Source organism: Trichosurus vulpecula, chromosome 1 (assembly GCF_011100635.1).
Source record: "Trichosurus vulpecula isolate mTriVul1 chromosome 1, mTriVul1.pri, whole genome shotgun sequence".
Taxonomy (NCBI): Eukaryota; Metazoa; Chordata; class Mammalia; order Diprotodontia; family Phalangeridae; genus Trichosurus; species Trichosurus vulpecula.
In genome coordinates, this window is record NC_050573.1 from 69,752,818 (window position 1) to 69,772,261 (window position 19,444).

Genomic DNA, 19,444 nt, shown 5'->3' on the forward strand with positions numbered 1-19,444 from the left:
ATCCTGAGCCATAAATCTTTTTTGATCCTCTCTGAGGGTGGGAGGCAGCATTGGGTGGAAGATAGATGTCTGCCTGTTAGGGGTTGTTATACAGGGGATTACTATTCTGGTGGGCACAAGAGCAGCTGCACAGAGGTCCCTGTCATCTCGGAGCTTCTCTAGTTGTGTCATAGTGCTTCAGTCCCTATCCTCAGGCCTAGGAGCGAGGAGACCTGGATTCAGGAGCCATTTCTGCTACTGATAGACTATTGACCTTGAACAAATCTCTCTTTCCTTAACTGGAAAATGAGAAGGTCTCTCCCAGTCTTTAATAGCTCTGATAATATGAAGGAGTAGGGTGTACATCCAGTGAGTTTACCAGGAGCCTGAAACCTGCCCTCGGGCCCCTGCAGCAGGAGGTTGTGGTAGAGTTGCTTCCCAGACCCATTATCTCAGCTGGTAGCTCTGCCGTCCTACACTCAACCAGCCACCCTATGGGGTGATTGAACTGGTGAATGGTGGTCAGTCTCGCCTCTTCTCAGTGGGGTCCTTTTTCTTTCACAGCAGGACTTGGCCGAGTAGTCTAGCCTCATCCCAACGAGGGCTACAGTCTATGTCCTCCATGTGTACTTTGCGTGCAAGGGCACATTGCTGAAAGCTGGGATGAGAGAAGCTTTAGATGGAAGGTCCCGATTTGGCACGACAAGGCAATGGGGTGGGGGTGGGGCCTGCCCAGTCTCATCCCTTCTTTTTTGTGCCTCCCACCCCCAACCCCATACACATACCTCCTTATTCCACTGAAGAATGGTCTGTGCTGCCTCCAGGGGCAGTAGAGTGGGCTCACTACCAGGCCCATGCAATCAGTGAGACACCTAGTGGAGAGATCTCTAGATTCTGAGTCAGGAGATACTTCCTGCGGACCTGGCTGGTGTCTACTAGCTTTTTGACCTTAGATAAGTATCTAGTTTCTTGGCCTCAGTTGACTCGGTTGGTTGGTTATAAAACAAGGATAATAATGCTTGTACAACTTTTTTCACAGAGCCATTGTGAGAAAAGTTTTGCAAACTTCAAAGTGTCAGAAGAAATATGAGCAAGGTACCTTTGGAAATGCAAACAGTTCTTGCTTTATATAAATTTGCATTGTGCAAATCTGACTTTACATAAGTAATTATGACAGAATATGCTTTCCAGAAAAATGTGGAACGTATTACCTATGAGACTTATGGGTAGGAGAAAAATTTATGAATATAAACAAGAGATAGAGAGGATCATGAGATGTAAAGTGGATGATTTTGATTAAAAGGTTTTGTACAAATCAACATAGCGAAGACTAGAAGGAAAGCAGAAAATTGGGAAAAAACTTTAAAAGTCATCTCAAATACACAGAGAATTTTGTCAAATTTATAAGAATGAGTCATTTCCCAATTGATAAATGGTCAAAGAATATGAATAGGCAGTTTTTCCAATGAAATCAAAACTATATATAGTCATATGAAAAATGCTCCAAATCATTGATTAGAGAAATGCAAATTAAAACAACTTCAAGATATTGCCTCACACCCACCAAATTAGCTAAAATGATAGAAGAGGAAATGACAAATGTTGGAGAGGATGTGGAAAAATTGGGACACTAATGCACTGTTGGAACTGTGAGCTGACCAGTCGTTTTGGAGAGCAATCTGGAAGTATACCCAAAGAGTTATAAAACTGTATACCCTTTGACCCAGCAATACCATTATTAGGCCTGTTCCCCAAGGTGATCGGGGAAAAAGGAAAAGAATCCATATGTTCTAAAATATTTATAGCAGCTCTCTTTGTGGTAGCAAAGAACTAGAAATTGAGGTGATACCGATCTGCAGGTGAGTGGCTACCCAAGTTGTGGTATATGATTGTGATAAAATACTGTTATGTTGTAAGAAATGATGAGCAGGTCGATTTTAGAAAAACATGGAAAGACTTGCATGAAATAACGAAGACTAAAATTAGCAGAACCAAGAGAACATTGTATACAGTAATAGCCATATTGTTTGAAGAATAACCGTGAATGACTAAGGTATTCTGAGTATTGTAAATATTCAAATCAACTACAAAGGACCTATGAAGGAAGATGCTATCCACCTCCAGAGAAAGAACTGATAAATAGAAGTATGCATAGTTTGGTCTTATATATAGATACATATATATGTAAAATAATCATTTGTATCTATATGTGTGTATATTTATATATGTATCTATATATGGATCTGTCAAGGATGGCCTTCTCTAGTGTGGGGTGGGGAGGGAGGGAGACAGTTTGGAACTTTGAACAAAAAAAATTAAATTTTAAAAAGAGAAAGAAATGCACATCCCCCCAAAAAAATACCTGTGTACTGTGATCTTTCTCTCAGCTCCTGCCTCTTAGCTTGGTGCTCAACTGCTTCCCACCCCACCTCCCCCAACCACCACCACGAAAAAAACCACAAAAATCTCTCTAAGTGACAACAGAATAACCAAGGTGAGGAGAGACAGCCACCCTGCAGCCTAGGTGTAAGGGGCTGGGCTTGAGAACTCCTGTTCTGAGAAAGAAAACCTTTGCCCTGTGTTTCTCTTCCTTCTCTCCCTACTTGACCTCATATGTCTCTTTTTCTTATTTAGTATTTTATTTTTCCCCAGTTACATGTAAAAGCAATTTTTAATATTTGGTTTTAAAACTTTGAATTCTAAATTCTCTCCCTTCTTCCCATGTAGAGTCATTTTAAACATTTCCATATTAGTCATGTTGTGAAAGGAAACATAAACAAACAAAAAAAAAACTCAAGAAAAATAGAGTTTAAAAGTACACTTCAATCTGTATTCAGACATCATCAGTTCTGGATGGACGAATGTCATTTTTCATCTTATGCCCTTCAGAGCTGTCTTGGATCATTGTATTGCCTAGAATAGCTAAGTCATTCACAGCTGATCATCTTACAATATTACTGTTACTTTGTACACAGTACATTTCACTTTGAGTCTGCTCACGTATACCTTTTCAGGTTCTTCTGAGAGTATTCTGCTCATCGTTCCTTATAGCACAATAGTATTCCATCATAATCACATAGCACAATTTACTCAGCCATCCCAATTTATGGGCATCCCCTCAATTTCCAATTCTTTGCCACCAGAAAAGAGCTGCTATATATGTATTTTTGTACATATAAGTCCTTTTCCTTTTTGGTTTTTTTTTTTCATCTCTTTTGGGATACAGACCTAGTAGTGGTATTGCTAGGTCATACTAGGGTATGCATGATTTTATAGCCCTTTGGGCATAGCTCCAAATTGTTCTACAGAATGGTTGAATCAGTTCACAACTCCACCAACAATGCATTAGCCTCATTTTTCCCACATCCCCTCCAACATTGGTCATTTTCCTTTTGTGTCCTATTAGCCAATCTAATAAGTATGAGGTAGTATCTCAGAATTGTTTTAATTTGCATTTCTCCAATCAATAGTGAGTTAGAGCATTTTTTTAATGTGGCTATAGATAGCTTTGATTACTTCATCTGAAAACTGATCATATCTTTTGATCATTTATCAATTGGGGAATGTCTCCCATTTTTATAAATTTGTCTCAGTTTTCTATATGTTTGAGAAATGAGGACTTTATCAGAGAAACTTGCTTCAAATTTTTTTCACAGTTATTATTGCTAACTGTATTTCCCTCCATCCTATTCCCCTCTCCCCTCCATTTATTCTATTCTCTCCTTTCACCCTGTCCCTCCTCCAAAGTGTTTTGCTGGGGGCAGAGCCAAGATGGCAGCTGGAAAGCAGGGACTTGCTTAAGCTTTCCCCCAGGTCCCTCCAAACACCTATAAAAATGGCTCCGAACAAATTCTAGAGCTGCAGAACCCAAGGAATAGCAGAGGGAAGCAGGGCTCCAGCCCAGGACAGCCAGGAGGGTCGCTGGAAGGGGTCTATCACAGGGAGCTGGGAGCTGAGCTGAGCAGAGCCCAGCGTGGGCTGCACCAGCACCAACCAGACCGGGAGCTGGGCAGAACAGGCCCTAGCACCCTGAATCAGTGAGCTGTGGCAGTTACCAGACTTCTCAACCCACAAACACCAAAGACAACAGAGAAGGTTAGTGGGAAAGGCTGCTGGGACAGAGTGAAAGGAGTTCAAGTCAGCCACCACCCCTGGGGGCAGTGGAGGTGGTGCAGCTCTGAGGCTACTTCCAAAGCTACAGCTGTAGTTGCTTCAGGCCCCAGACCCACCTGGTGGGAGAAATTAAGCAGGAGATTAGAGCTAGAGGGCAAAGCCTGCTTTGCACTACCAGGATCTGGGCCGCAATCCTGGTTGACGGTTCTTGGGGGAGAAGGAGCACTGGTGTGGCAGAGCTTGCTGTGTAGAAGTAGCTCTGAAAACAGCAGCGCAGCCCCTCAAGCTTGGGACAAAGTACTCTCTACTCTACAAGCAGTCATACCCTGACAAAAAGCTCAAGGGTCAAGTAGTTAGCTGGGAACATGAACAGGCAGCAAAAATGTTCTCAGATTCAGACTCAGACTTTGGAATCTCTTTTTGGTGACAAAGAAGACCAAAACATACAGCCAGAAGAAGTCCACAAAGTCAAAGAGCCTACATCAAAAGCCTCCAAGAAAAATATGAATTAGTCTCAGGCCATAGAAGAGCTCAAAAAGGATTTGGAAAAGCAAGTTAGAGAAGTAGAGGAAAAATTGGGAAGAGAAATGAGAGTGATGCAAGCAAACCATGAAAAACAAGTCAATGACTTGCTAAAGGAGACCCAAAAATATACTGAAGAAAATAACACCTTAAAAAATAGACTAACTCAAATGGCAAAAGAGCTCCAAAAAGCCAATGAGGAGAAGAATGCCCTGAAAGGCAGAATTAGCCAAACGGAAAAGGAGGTCCAAAAGACCACTGAAGAAAATACTGCCTTAAAAATTAGACTGAAGCAAGTGGAAGCTAATGACTTTATGAGAAATCAAGATATTATAAAACAGAACCAAAGGAATAAAAAAAATGGAAGACAATGTGAAACATCTCATTGGAAAAACCACTGACCTGGAAAATAGATCCAGGAGAGATAATTTAAAAATTATTGGACTACCTGAAAGCCATGATCAAAAAAAGAGCCTAGATATCATCTTTCAAGAAATTATCAAGGAGAACTTCCCTGATATCCTAGAGCCAGAGGGTAAAATAGAAATTGAAAGAATGCACCAATCGCCTCCTGAAAAAGATCCCAAAAAGAAAACTCCTAGGAATATTGTCGCCAAATTCCAGAGCTCCCAGATTAAGGAGAAAATACTGTAAGCAGCCAGAAAGAAACAATTTGAGTATTGTGGAAACACAATCAGGATAATACAAGATCTAGCAGCTTATACATTAAGGGATAGAAGGGCTTGGAATATGATATTCCAGAGGTCAATGGAGCTAAGATTAAAACCAAGAATCACCTACCCAGCAAAACTGAGTATAATGCTCCAAGGCAAAATATGGATTTTCAATAAAATAGAGGACTTTCAAGCTTTCTCAGTGAAAAGACTAGAGCTGAATAGAAAATTTGACTTTCAAACATAAGAATCAAGAGAAGCATGAAAAGGTAAACAAGAAAGAGAAATCATAAGGGACTTATTAAAGTTGAACTGTTTTGTTTACATTCCTACATGGAAAGATGATGTGTGTAATTCATGAGACCTCAGTATTAGGGTAGCTGAAGGTAATATACATACATACATACATATATATATATATATATATATATATATATATATATACACACACACACACACACACAGACACATATATATGTATATATATATACACACACACACACAGAGGGCAATATACATACATACATACATAACATACATATATATATATACACACACACACAGAGGGCACAGGGTGAGCTGAATATGAAGGGATGATATCTAAAAAAAAAAACAAAATTAAGGGATGAGAAAGGAATATATTGAGAGAGAGAGAAAGGAAAAGAGAATGGGGTAAATTATCTCACATAAAAGTGGCAAGAAAAAGCAATTCATTGGAAGGGAAGAGGGGGCAGGTGAGGGGGAATGAGTGAATCTTGCTTTCATCGGATTTAACTTGAGGAGAAAATAACATACACACTCAATCGGGTGTCTTACCCCACAGGAAAGAAGGAGGAAGGGGATATAAAGGGGGACACTATGGAAGGAAGGGAAGATAGGAGGAGGAGGTAATCAAAAGCAAACACTTTTGAAAAGGGACAGGGTCAAGGGAGAAAAATGAATAAAGGGGGACAGGATAGGAGGGAGCAAAATATAGTTAGTCTTTCACAACATGAGTATTGTGGAAGGGTTTTGCATAATGATACATGTGTGGCCTATGTTGAATTACTTGCCTTCTTAGGGAGGGTGGGTGGGGAGGGAAGAGGGGAGAGAATTTGGAACTCAAAGTTTTAAAAGCACATGTTAAAAAAAAAGGTTTTTTTATGCAACTGGGAAATAAGATATACAGGCAATGGGGCGTAGAAATCTATCTTGCCCTACAAGACAGTAAGGGAAAAGGGGATGTGGGGAAGTGGAGTGATAGAAGGGAGGGCTGAGTGGGGAACGGGGTAATCAGAATATATGCCATCTTGGAGTGGGGGGGAGGGTAGAAATGGGGAGAAAATTCGTAATTCAAAATCTTGTGGAAATCAATGCTGAAAACTAAAATATTAAATAAATAATAAAATGTTTAAAAAGAAAGAAAGAAAGAATCGAGAAAGAAAAAAGTGTTTTGCTTCTGACTACCCCCTTCCCCAATCTGCCCTCCCTTCTATCACCCCCCCTTCTCTTAGCCCCTTCCCCTCCTACTTTCCTGTAGAGTAAGATAGATCCTAGACCCAACTGAGTGTGTATGTTATTCCTTCTTTGACCAATTCTGATGAGAGTAAGGTTCATTCACTTCTCCTCAGTTCCCCCTGTTCCCCTCCACTATAAAAGCTTTTTCTTGCATCTTTTACATGAGATAATTTGCCCCTATTCTACCTCTCTCTTTCCCTTTCTCCCATACATTACCCTCTCACCTCTTAATTTTTTTTTTAGATATCATCCCTTCATATTCAACTCACACCTGTGCCCTCTGTCTATATATATATATATATATATATATATATATATATATATATATATATATATATATATATATACATATATATATATATGAATATATATATTCCTTCTAACTTCTCTAATAATGAGAAAGTTTTTATGAATTACAAGTATCATCTTCCCATGTAGGAATGGAAACAGTTTAAACTTATTAAATCCCTTATGATTCACCTTTCCTGTTTACTTTTTTATGCTTCTCTTGAGTCTTGTATTTGAAAGTCAGATATTCTATTCAGCTCTAGTCTTTTCATCAAGAATGCTTGAAAGTCCTCTATTTCACTGAATGTCGATTTTTTCCCCTAAGGATTATACTCACTTTTGCTGGGTAGGTGATTCTGGGTTGTGATTATAGTTCCTTTGTCCTCTGGAATATCATATTCCAAGCCCTCTGATCCATAAATGTAGAAGCTGCTAAATCTTGTGTTTTCTTGACTGTGGCTCCACTATATTGAATTGTTTCTTTCTGGATGCTTCCAATATTTTCTCCTTGACCTGGGAGCTCTGGAATTTAACTATAATATTTCTGGGAGTTTTCATTTTGTGATCTCTTTCAGGAGGTAATCAGTGGATTCTTTCTATTTCTATTTTACCCCCAGTTCTAAAATATCAGGGCAGTTTTCCTTGATAATTTCTTTATTATAATTATTATTTATTAATTTATATTTAGTTTTTAACATTTACTTTCATAAGATGTTGAGTTTTGAATTTTCTCCCTCCCCCCTCCTCCCCTCCCTTCTCCCCTCCCCAAGATGGCATGCAATATGATATAGACCATACTTATACCTTCATATGAAACATTTTCACGTTAGTCATGTTGTAGAGAAGAGTTAAAACTAGCGGGAAGAACCACAAGAAAGAAGAAACAGAACTACAAAAAAGGAGAGCAAATAGTATGCTTCCATCTGCATTTGGACTCCAAAGTTCTTTCCCTGAATGTGGATAGCATTTATCATCAAGAGTCTTTTGGAGTTGTCTTAAATCCTTGCATTGCTGAGAAAGGCTAAGTCTGTCAAGGTCAGTCATTGAACAATGTGGCTGTCACTGTGTACAATGTTCTCCTGGTTCTGCTCATTTACTCTGCATCAGTTCATATAAGTCTTTCCAGGTTTTTCTGAAGTGTGCCTGCTCATCATTTCTTATAGCACAATGGTATTCCATTATATTCACATACCACAACTTGTTCAGCCATTCCCCAATTGATGGACATTCCCTCAATTTCCAATTCTTTGCCACCACAAAAAGAGCTGCTATAAATATTTTTGTACATGTAGATCTTTTTCCTGTTTTTATGATCTTTTTGGGATTCCTTGATAATTTCTTGAAAGAAAATGTCTCGGCTCTTTTTTTTCATGGCTTTCAAGTAATCCAATAATTTTTAAATTATCTCTGCTGGATCTATTTTCCAGGTCAGTTGTTTTTCCAATGAGCTATTTCACATTGCCTTCTATTTTTTCATCCTTTTGTTTTTGTTTTATTGTTTCTTGACTTCTCATAAAGTCATTTGCTTCCATGTGCTCCATTCTAATTGTTAAGGAATTATTTTCTTCTGTGAGCTTTTGGACTTCCTTTTGCATTTAGCCAATTCTACTTTTTAAGGAGTTTTTTTCAGTGAATGTTTGTGCCTCTTTTTCCATTTGACCGATTCTGCTTTCTAAGGCATTCTTCTCCTCATTGGCTTTTTGTATCTCTTTTACCATTTGGCCTAGTCTGTTTTTTAAGGTGTTATTTTTTTCAATATTTTTTTGTATCTCCTTTACAAAGCTGTTGACTCTTTTTTTCATGATTTTCTTGTATCATTCTCATTCCTTTTCTCAATTTTTTAATCCATCTCTGTTACTAAAGTTTCAAGATCCTTTTTGGGCTCTTCCATGGCCTGAGACCAAATCATATTTTCCTTGGAGGTTTTGGACTTTATTATCTTCTCCTGAGTGTGTTTTGATCTTCCTTGTCACCATAGTAACTTTTTATGGTCAGAATTTTTGTCTATTGTTTGCTCGTTTCCCCAGCCTATTACTTGACATTTAACTCTTTAAAATGCGGCTCTGCTTCCAGGTTGGAGGATATATTGTTCCAAGCTTCAGGAGTTTTGTGCAACTATTTTCCAAGATACTTCTAGGGACCTGTAAGTTTTCAGTTCTTCCAAAGTTGTATGATCTAAGGAGAGGTGTGTTTACTGCTCTCCTTGCCTGTGCTCTGGTCTGTGAATGACCATAAGCACTCTTTTCTGCCCTGGAATTTGAGGAGGGTTCCCTGCTCCACTTCGACTGCAACCTCTGCTATGCTAGTGCTCCTCCTCACCCTGGGACTGCCACTCAGAACTGTGACCCAGATCTGAATATGGGTAAAGCAACAGAGTCCTGCCTCAGTGTTAGCAGAGACCCCTGTAATCTTCTGACCAGTTGTCCAACCCCTTTACATCTGTGGGCTAAGCTCCAGAAGCAGCTGCTCCCACTGCTGATTCAGTAGCTTCTAAGGCCTGCTCCTGGTTTGCTGGGGCTGGGGCTGTGCTGGTGTGGCCTGCACTGGACTGTGCTCCTCCTATGTTGCTAGCAGCTACTATGGCTATGTAAGACCAACAGCAAGAGCACACAGAAGGGCTGTCAACCAACACAGGTTCTTTGATCTGCTTTTCTAAGGAAAGTAACTTTAAGGGGTTAACAATCGCAGTTTAATTAAAGATAGATATATCATTCACTTAGTTCAGGGGGAAAAGATCAGCCCCCTGAACTTCAGGGCAAACACAAACAGAAATTACAAACATCAACAGACAGACCTTGTCTGATTCAAATCACAATTCATAGTTACCAGAGAAGCACCAACATCTGGGTTATCTATCAAAGCCAGGGAGCGGGGGTGGGGGGGGTGCTGTTTCAATGGCTTGGCCAGAGACTTGTCACCCTTTCAATGAGTGTACCCCCAAAAGTGAAACACTAACCTTCCAGTACATCTAGCCCTGTTCAGGACCCTGAGGGCTTGAGGCCAACCATTTAGAGTGTGGGAAAGCTCCAACCACCAGTACCACATCTTATACAATTCAATGTCTTAGTGCTGAGAAACATTCCAAGACAAAAAAGATCCCATTTTACCTGCCCCATTCAAACAAAGGCCAGACTCATTAAAGGCACTTAAGAGAAGAACAGCAAAAAATCCTGCCTTGATTACCCTTACATCCTCACACTCAGATGCAACAGACCTTTCCTTCCAACCTTTTAAGATGTCTTGGGCTAGAAAATTGTTTTACTCTTGTCTTTTTGTGTATTCTGCTGCTCTAGAATTTGTTTAGAGTCATTATTTGAAGGTTTTTGGTGGAGTTTGGGAGAGAGTTCAGGCTACTATCTGCCTTCACCCCACCTGTCTTTGAATATGTGCCAGTCCCCTCCCTCTATTGCATGGGGCCCTGTTCCTGCCTCCCTCCTTTCCCCAGGGCAAATTTGCATTGTTGCTTTTCATAGAGGTCTGTATTTGCTAAATGGAGAACGGTCTGTAATAGTAGCTTAAGGTTTACAAGGATCTTCCAGGCATCATTGTCCCCAGTTTACAAGTGAGGAATCTGAAGCACAGAGAAGTTAAGTTATTTGCCCAGTGCCACACAGCTAGTAAGTGCCTTGGGTGGGTTTGAGTATGGTGCTCTTTTCACACTGTACTGTGCTGCTTTCTCAGCACCTAAGTGTTTATTAGTACCTAAAATGTTTATTGGATTGAATTGAGCTAATATTATTAACAATGATAAAAGTCTGGATAACTGGACCCTAAAGGGATTTGTCAGAGCTTTTAGAGATATTGATTTCCCCACCCTCCCAATCCCTTTGCACATTCTTTAGCCTTATGAAGAGTTCGGTCCTCCAGTTAGATGTCCCAGCCTCCACCCCCATTCCAGGAGTTGAGCTAGAGCCCACCTTCCTGAGGCAAAGGACTGCTGCCAAATCCAGGAGTGTGACTTAGTGCCCATTCCTTTCTTCCTGTGCTTCTTCCTACTGAGGAGTCAGAAAACTTGGATTCTGGTCCCCTTTCTATCATAAACTTGCTTTATGACTATCAATGAGCCACTTCTGTGGGCTTCATTTTCCTATTTGTAAATGTAAACATTTATTAGCCACGTAATACACTGGAGATGCATAGATAACTGCTCTAGAGGAGCTTACTAATTGAGGGTGACAGGTATGATCACAGATGAGTTGGACTCAACCTCTAATGCTCCTTCTATGTCTGGCTTTATCTGTTTTAAGGGCCCTCCCAGATGTTCTGTATTCTGAGGGCCCTCCCAGCTCTGACATTTTGTGTTCTTAGGCCCCTGCCAGCTCTGACATCTTTTAATCTAAGGGCTTTCCCAGCTCCGACATTCTGGGTTTAGAACAGCCTGTGTCCTAAAAGGCCCTTCCATCTTTGTTATTCTATTTTTTAAGGGCTATCTCAATTCTAACAGTCTACGTCCTAAGGGACATTCTGTGTTCATTTCTATGACCTTAGGCCAGTTGCTTCCCATTTTGAGTCTCAATTTTCACATCTATAAAGTAGAAGGAATAGCAGTTGCTCTCCTTGTCTCCCAGGGTTGCTATGAAGATAGCCTTTTGCAAATCTTTTTTTTTAATTTTTTTTTTATTTTTAGTGTACAACACTCAGTTCTACATAATTTTGAGTTCCAGATTTTCTTCCCTCCCTCCCCAAGACAGCATGGAATCCCATATAACTTCCACGTATTACTATGCATTGAATTAATTTACACACTAGTCAAGTTACAGAGAAGAATTGTGATCAATGAAATGAATTATGAGAAAGAAGAAACAGGACCAAAAAAAAACCCAAACCAAAAACAAAAAGAAAAGAGAGAAAAAGAAAAAAAGGGGGGGGAGTGGAAAGGCTAGCATGAAGTGTGCCTCAATCTGCATTCATGCTTCATAGTTCTTTCTCTGGATGTAGATAGCATTCTCCATCGTGAGTCCTTTGGAGTTGTCTTTGTACCTTGTGTTGCTGAGAAGAGTGAAGTCTGTCAGGCTTGGTTCTCACAGAGTCCGTATATCTGTGGTTGCGTATAATGTGCTCCTGGCTCTGCTCCGCTCACTCAGCATTATGTCGTGTAGGTTTTTCCAGGTTGTTACAAAGTCCGTATCATCCCCATTTCTTATGGCACAATAGTATTCCATTACCTTCATATACCACAGCTTGTTCAGCCATTCCCCAATTGATGGGCATCCCTTTGATTTCCAATTCTTACCTACCACCAAAAGAGCTGCTACAAATATTTTTGTACATATGGGTCCTTTTCCCACTTGTGTGATCTCTTTGGGATACAACCCTAGAAGTGGTATTGCTGGGTCAAAGGGTATGAACATTTTTATAGCCCTTTGGGCATAACTCCAAATTGCTCTCCAAAATGGCTGGATCAGTTCACAACTCCACCAGCAATGCAACAATGTTCCAATTTTCCCACATCCTCTCCAGCATTTATCATTTTCCTGTTTTGTTATTTTAGCCAATCTGATAGGAGAGATGTGCTATCTAAGAGTTGTTTTGATTTGCATTTCTCTAATCAGTAGTGATTTCTAGCATTTTTTCATGTCTATAGATATCTTTAATTTCTTCCTCTGAAAACTGCCTGTTCATCTCCTTTGACCATTTCTCAATTGGGGAATGACTTGTATTCCTATATATTTGGCTCAGTTCCCTGTATATTTTAGAAATGAGGCCTTTATCAGAGACACTAGTTGTAAAGATTTTCTCCCAATTTTCTGCTTCCCTCCTAATTTTTGTTGCATTGGCTTTTTTTGTACAAAAACATTTCAATTTAACATAATCAAAATTATCCATTTTGCATTTTGTAATGCTCTCCATCTCTTGTTGGGTCATGAATTCTTTTCTTTTCCATAAATCTGATAAGTAAACTATTCCTTGCTCTCCCAAATTACTTATAGTATCAGCCTTTATTCCTAAATCATGAACCCATTTTGATTTTATTTTGGTATATGGTGTAAGACATTGGTCTATGCCCAGTTTCTGCCCTACCATTTTCCAATTTTCCCAACATTTTTTGTGAGATAGTGAATTATTAGCCCAGAAGCTGGCCTCTTTGGGTTTATCAAAGAGTAGATTGCTATAGTTGTTGACTTCTCTATCTTGTGTTCCTATCCTATTCCACTGATCCACAACTCTGTTTCTTAGCCAGTACCAGGTAGTTTTGATGACAGCTGCTCTATAGTACAGTTTAATATCTGGTATGGCTAGGCCACCATTTATAAGAAGGTGAAATTATCTTTCTTTTCTAAGCTTCCTTCCAACTCTTAGATTCCACAAAGGTCCCTTTCATCTTCACTTAATGTTCTGTGTCCTGACTCAATGTATACCTTTCAGCCATGAAGCTGTAACTGTCCTCATCCTCCCTTGCCCACAGCCCCCTCCAACCCTTCCTCTCACTTCTCACATCCACCTCATGACAATGGCAGCACTGCCTCCCCTCCCCTCCTCAGTTCCAAGGTTTGTTTATAAGGTGTTTGTGGGTATGTGTGTTTTGTCAGTGTTTCAAGGATGGATGACGATGGTCCCCTATTTTTAGGCACTTGTCTGTAATTATTCTCAAGCCCAGCAGCAACAAGGAGGCAGGTTCTGGTCTCCAGAGCCATCAGGTGGGGATGGCTTTGTGAGGTTGCAATCAACGCACCTGCAGAAGAGGGGATGGGGTGGGATGGAGAGGGAACATTCCAGCTCCCATCTAGTCCCCTTGGCCTGGGTCTGGCTCTAGTGAGGGAGGGATGGAGAAGTCTTGGCATCTGGGAGAGATTTTAGGCAGCTCTGCCTCCCTGGGCTCAGCCAGAAAGAGGACTTGGCAATTTCCAGCCACTTTCCATCTGATGTGCCCAGATGTGTTGGGTACTATCCTCCAACTTCTGTAAAGCCCCATGCCCCATCCCTTACCTCCATCCAAATCTCTTGAGCTCCTCCGGGAAGCCTTCCCTTTCTGCTCCAGACGCTCCCTTCTCTCTTTTCTCTAACTTCTTACAGTGCTTAGAGCTTGCGCATTATCTGGTACTTTGTGTGTGGTCCTTTGTTAGTTCTAAAGAGAAGATCTGTGAGCTGGGAACCAAGAAGACCATTTTTTTTTTTGGCCTTTCTTTATATCCCTAGCACTCAAACATAGTGCTTGGCACACAATAAGCATAGAAATGCTTGTTGACCGATTAACTATTCCTTATTAGAGGCAGCTAGATGGCAAAAAAAATGGCTAGAGAAGTGGGCCTAGGGTCAGGAAGACCTGAATTCAATATACTCTCAGATACTTGCTAGCCTTGTGACTCCGGCCCTGGGAGAGTCAACTAACTTCTGTCTACCTCAGGTTTTTTTCTCATATTTTTCTCAAAATAAAGACAGTTGACAACTTCAAAGGACTCATGACAAAAAATGCTATCTACCTCCAGAGAAAGAACTGATGGAGTCCGAATGCAGACCGAAACATACTATTTTTCGCTTTATATTTTTCATGGGCTTTTTTTTTTTTTGGCCTGTGTTTTCTCTCACAACATGTTTTTGTTTTGTCTAGTAGATCATTCATGTCCTATTCTTTGTGACCTCATTTGGAGTTTCTTGGCAAAGATATTGGAATGGTTTGTCATTTCCTTCTCCAGCTTATTTTACAGATGAGGAAACTGAGGCAAACAGGATTAAGTGACTTGCCCAGGGTCACCTAGCTAGTAAGTGTCTGAGGCCAGACTGGAACTCAGGTCTTCCTGACTCCAGAGTTAACTCTATCCACTGTACCACCTATCTGTCTCTCCACAACATGACTCATATGGAAATGTAAAAAAATAAAATAAAATGAGCATAGTAATAACACATATCTTCCTGGGTTCTCAGCAGGATCAAATAAGATAATATTTATAGTATTTGTAAAGTACTAAGCACAGTCCCTGTCACATAGTAGGCACTTATTAAATGCTGGTTTTCCTCCTGTTTTGCTTCCTTGGAGAGGTTGCTGAGAGAGGTGGCATCCTTAGGAGAACACTGGGTTTTGATGAACAGAAGATGGAAGAAACAGGAGAGGGAGAAATCTAGAATTCAGGGAAATTGATTAACAGTAGAGGAGGTAACCAGAGGACACAATGGAAAGTGGATGACTATGTGAGGAGAAGTAGCAGGGGAAAAGACTTTCAAGTGGGAAGGGAGGCAATCAGCCCTAGGTAAGCGAGTGCAAGCATGGATGGATTGGTTATAATCATTGGAGGAGAAGGGGATCCCGGCCCCTCTTTACCTTTGCCATTGATGTTCTAACCCCTCTTCCAGCTTCCTTTCCCCAAAATCCTGTGGCAACAGTGCCTGACAAAGGACAATGAGGCTTCAGGTATGGAGACTGCAGTCTCTAGATGGCAGTATGGAAGATATAGAGCCCCCTGCAGAAACCAGCACCTGGACAGGTCCCCAACTGCCCTACCCTAGTTACAGAGCTGGAAAATTAGACTGTATACCCTGTCTACTTCCTGATGCACTAGAAGTGAGCCTGAGAGTGTGGAATGGTAGAATGAGCTCTGACCAGAGTGCCCAGGAGGATGAATCTCAAATCATTTGTGGAAAGGGTGTTCTGGTGGGGAAAAGATCATTCCTCTCAGGCCAACTAGAAAGTTGGATGTCCTGGGCCAAGGACAAGGTCGTGGGGCCAAGCTAAGTCCCAGGAGTTGTGGGAAGTCGAAAGTCTATGGTATATCCTGCTCTTGTCCAGCCCTAGGTCTAGTGTTGGGGGGTGGGGGTGGGGAAGTGAGAAGAGGAAGATACCTGGGGCTCTGGAATATAACACAGCAAGGCAGAACTGCATCTGGACCAGTCAGCAACTGAATCTGGCCCTTAACAAATCAGCTTGTTCAAGGTCAGCTTCTCCCTCATGAGAAGCTCCGAGGATGGCTCTGAACTCGTACCTGACTTCCCTTCCTGCCATTCTAGCCAAGGAGCCCTCTCATCCGTTGAACCTTCTGCCTTTTTCACTGGGAAAGGGAATGGCTAGAAGTTGTTGAGAGGCAGATTTTCGCTCCAATGTAAGAAAAGCTTCCTAACAAGGAGAACTGTCCAAAAGTGGAATGAGTTGCCTCAGGAGCTAATGAGTTTCCCTTTACTGGAGGTTTTCAAGTAGAGATTGCTTTAGTTCTTGCTGGGAATGCTGTAAAGAAGATTCTTGTTCTGCTAGGGATGGGACTGAGGTGACTTTGACGTCCCTTCTAGCTCTGAGGTTTGGGGATTCTTTGAAAGAGGCCCAGGGTCCCTCCTGCATCTCCCTAAAACCAGAAGTCACAGCCCAGAAAGCAGGCTTGTTTGAGGATCACAAGACCCCTGGTTGCCATTCTCTCCACATAAAAATGCAATTAGCCAGTCCCCATCTAATATTTATACTGCAGACACCTGAGGGGTGACAATTTGATCACATTTATCAACATTCCCAGTGTCACCGAGCAGCCTCCTGGCAGATCTGGGTAGAAAATAGGACTATATAGTGCCTTTTCCTCAAATTACACAGACCCTTTCAGGCTCCCAAAGCAATTGAGGTGATAAAATTTGATGCTTTAGTGATGAATGCACACACACATATATACTCACATATATATATATGACTTATATGTAAAGTGAATTGCAAGCAAAATGCTATATAAATGCTGGCTATTTTTTTAAACAAAAATTTGTTGGGTTGTTTTAATCCCTATAGAAATTTCCAGATTGAGGCTCAGGACACCTAGTTTTGAGTACTGGTTCAACCAGATTTGCTGTGAAAGCTTGGCCAGGTCCCTTCCCCTGTCTGAGCTTCAGTCGCCCCATCTATAAAGTGAGGGGGTCTCAAAGGTCTCCTTCCTCTCTCCATCATCTCTCCATCTGTGATCTTGGGATGACTGAGGTCTCTTTCAGCTCTCTGATTATCTGCCTTCCTGAAAGAGGAGGGCTTTAAGGGAAATGCTGGGCTGGGGGGGAGGAATAAGACTCTAAACCCAGTTCCTAGTCCAGAAGGGATTGAGCCCTGAATTTGGAGCTGGGAGACCAAAGTTTGTCCAGCTCTGCACTAATTCATTGGACTAATTTGAAGACAAGTCACTTTTCCCCCTCTGGGCCCTGGATTTTTCATCTGTAAAATAAGGGGATTGGAGTGCAAATCTTAAAGCTGTGACTTTGGCTCTTAAGTTCTAGTTTCCTTCAAGCTGAAGAGGAGGCTGGCAGGATTGGAGGAAGATAGATAGACCAAAGACTGGGAGCTGGAAATTGGGGAGTCTGAGGTCCTATCCCAGACCAAGTGACTGTCACCCTGGGGTTGCCATTCCCCAGGGGCATCAAGAATGACAGAACCCTTCTTCCAGGTTGGGAGCAGAGCCAGGGTGAGAGAAGTCCACAATAAGGCAGATGGTAAACAGGGTAGGTGGGGGAGTCCAGAGTTTAGCCCAGCCTGGAAGGGGACATCAGTGAAACTGGATACCCATGACAGACAAGGGATCAGGGCTCAGAATTGAAGGGGACAGGGAATGAGTAGCACAAGACACTGTTCCAGGATAATGAAAAGTTTATATCTTACACAGGAGCAGGGGTCAAGTAACAACCTTTCCCTTCCTGAGAGAAGCAGCTCAGGACCCTGGATTGTAGCCTCTGCAGTCCTGAGGTCCTATGCTAGGTTCCCTTTCAGGATCACCCGCGTTTGAGGTGTTTGACAGACCTGTGAAATCAGCTAGGAATGACTGGGATTGGGGACTTTATTCTGACAATGTGATCTCAAGGAAGGCAAGCTATTATGCCTGTTAGAAGCTAATTGGAAAAGTACCTGCATAGCTACCTTTTTTTGTTTCCCTCACTAAGGTCAGTTTCCACTGGGTGGAGGAGTATAGGGGGACTGGCACTCTGGCTGGGGGCTTTCTCATCATTTCAAAATTAAATGCTCTCTAGCTGGGGCTGGCACAGGGTATCTTTAAGAAAGAAACTGAGGCTGGGGGAAGGCGATTCCTTGGAAATAAAACACTAAGCAGAAAAGTGAAACTTAAGGTGGAACTACCACACTGGCAGGGAGGTGGGGGCGGGGGAGGGCGGCGCAGCTGGCGGGAAGAAAAGTCCAGGACCTTCCGTACGGGGGTGGGGGGGGCGGGGAGCGGGATTTAGACCTCTCTAGACAATTGATTGGCCGATAACCTGCTGGCAGCCACACAGCCTCCCAACCACTAATTTGGTTTATCAAAGCCAGAGACTTGGGCTAATGGGGAGGGGGAAAAAAGGAAGAAAGAGCTGACCTTAGGCATCTCTGATGCCTTAAATCTTTCTATAATCTTGGCTCCTTTGTGGTCTCAGCAGAGCCAGACTGGTCACATAGAGTCTCCAGTAGGTCACCAGCTCTCTGCGCCTTCAACTGCGGGATGGTGTGGCGGGGGTGGGGGGAGTGGGGGGGGGGTGGCGGGGGACGGAACTTGGGGCCTCCAAAGAGCAGCAGATGGGCCAGGCTGTGTCAAGTGTCTGAGAAGTGATAATATCTTCTGCCCCGGGCTTCTCTCTGCAGCTGCTCTTAAACCTCCCCCTTGACAATAACATACCCCAGGAGAGGGAGGAGGGGGTAGGAAAGCTGCAAAACGACCTCCTGGGATGAAGGAGGAGCGGATAACAGCCCATGACCTCTCAGCCCCATCCCCCACAGCTGTCACCTTTGTCAGCCCCAAATCCTCCCGGCAATCCATTCCAGTCTCTCCTCTTTATATTCCGCAGCCTCAACATCTGTCCAGGGAGCCTGGCCCCTCACTGACCTGCTCCCCCTCCCTTCCTCTCCCTCCTCGTCTCCCCTCCCCTCCCGCCCCGCTCCGAGCTGTAGGGGCTTTGGGCACTCCTTATGGCTCCCGGGCAGCCGAAGGTCTAGGTCACCTCAGAGCTGGAGCCAGGGAGACCAGAGAAAAAGGGAAGGGAAGGGAAGAGGAGGGGGGGCGAGAAAGGAAGGGAAACGATAAAGAGGGGAGGAGGTAAAGAGGAGGAGGCAGAGTAAGGGGCTCTAGGGACAGGGAGGGTGAAGAGGAGGAAAAGGGGAGGCAGGGGAGGAATAAAGGGGATAGGGGCTAGAGGCTGGGGATAGAGAGGAGTAAGGGAAGAAAGAAGAGGAGCTGGAGAATAGGGACAGACGGAGAGAACGGGGAGGAGTAAGGAGGATCAGGGTAGGAAGATGAGGATGGAGAGAGAGAAAGGGGAGGAGGAGAGGGAAGAGAGGAATGCAGGAGAAAGGGAGGAGAGGACAAGAAAGAAAAGGAGGAGGAAGAGGAGGACAGAGACCAAAGGAGTCCCGTAGGGAGCAGGAGGAGGAGAGAGGAGGGAGAGTGGGGAGTAGAAGGGCGGGAGCTTTGACGCGTTGCTCCAGCCCCCCGCCCTCGCCTCTA